The sequence below is a fragment of the Arachis duranensis genome, chromosome 2 (assembly GCF_000817695.3).
Source record: "Arachis duranensis cultivar V14167 chromosome 2, aradu.V14167.gnm2.J7QH, whole genome shotgun sequence".
NCBI classification, from domain to species: domain Eukaryota; kingdom Viridiplantae; phylum Streptophyta; class Magnoliopsida; order Fabales; family Fabaceae; genus Arachis; species Arachis duranensis.
Window position 1 is genome coordinate 75,091,400 of NC_029773.3, and position 1,495 is coordinate 75,092,894.

The window sequence follows — 1,495 nt, forward strand, 5'->3', positions numbered from 1 at the left end:
GTTTTGAGCCAATATGGCATTCAGAGCATCAATTTCAAGAACTCCCTTCCTCTGAGGCGTCCCATTATTCACAGGATTCCTCTCAGAGGTGTACATGAATTGGTTATTTGCAACCATGTCAATGAGTTCTTGAGCTTCTGCAGGCATTTTCTTTAGGTGAATGGATCCACCTGCAAAATGGTCCAGTGACATCTTAGAAAGCTCAGATAGACCATCATAGAATATATCTAAAATGGTCCACTCTGAAAGCATGCCAGAAGGACACTTTTTGGTCAACTGCTTGTATCTTTCCCAAACTTCATAGAGGGATTCACCATCTTTTTGCTTGAAGGTCTGAACATCCACTCTAAGCTTGCTCAGCTTTTGAGGAGGAAAGAACTTGGCCAAGAAGGCCGTGACCAGCTTATCCCAAGAGTCCAGGCTATCTTTAGGTTGTGAATCTAACCATGTTCTAGCCCTGTCTCTTACAACAAAAGGGAAAAGCATTAGCCTGTAGACTTCAGGATCTACTCCATTAGTCTTAACAGTATCACAGATCTGCAAGAACTCAGTTAAAAACTAATAGGGATCTTCTGATGGAAGTCCATGGAACTTGCAGTTCTGTTGCATCAGAGCAACTAGTTGAGACTTCAGCTCAAAATTGTTTGCTCCAATGGCAGGGATTGATATACTTCTTCCATAAAAGTTGGAAGTAGGTGTAGTATAATCACCAAGCATCCTCCTTGCGTTATTGTTGTTGTTATTATTTTCGGCTGCCATCTCTTCTTCTTTTCCGAAAATTTCTGTCAAGTCCTCTCTAGATGGTTGTACTTTAGCTTCCCTTAGCTTCCTCCTTAGAGTCCTTTCAGGTTCAGGATCTGCTTCAACAAGAATGTTCTTGTCCTTGCTCCTGCTCATATGAAAAAGAAGGGAACAGAAAATAATAATAGGGATCCTCTTTACCACAGTAGAGAGATTCCTTTATGTGAGTATAAGAATAAGAGAATAGAAGAAGGAGAAGAGAAAAATTCGAACATAGAGGAGAAGAGAGGGTTCGAATTTTGAGATGAAGAGAAGTGTTAGTAAATAAATAAATAAATGAAAAGAGATGAGAGGGAGAGAATTTCGAAAATTAAGAGAAGAAATAAAATTAAAATTAAATTTTGAAACAATTAGTTAATTAAGAGAATTTTGAAAAAGAGGGAGGTAATTTTTGAAAATTAGAGAGAGGAAAGTAGTTAGGTGGTTTTTGAAAAAGATAAGAAACAAACAAAAAGTCAATTAGTTAGTTGAAAAAGATTTAAAAATCAATTTTGAAAAAGATATGGTTTGAAAAAGATATTTTGAAAAGATATGGTTTGAAAAAGATATTTTGGAAAAGATTTGATTTTTAAAATTAAAATTGATTACTTGACTAACAAGAAACTAAAAGATATGACTCTAGAATTTAAAGATTGAACCTTTCTTAACAAGAAAGTAACAAACTTCAAATTTTTGAATCAATCACATTAATTGT

At 35.3% G+C, this 1,495-nt stretch overlaps 1 non-coding gene across 1 annotated transcript; it reads left to right on the forward strand.

The window, feature by feature from the left end:
- Positions 1 to 250: 250 nt before the first annotated feature.
- On the forward strand, positions 251 to 354 carry LOC127745171 (small nucleolar RNA R71). The gene has a single exon (XR_008006367.1). It is a non-coding gene; the product is annotated as a small nucleolar RNA R71 (small nucleolar RNA).
- Positions 355 to 1,495: the final 1,141 nt, after the last annotated feature.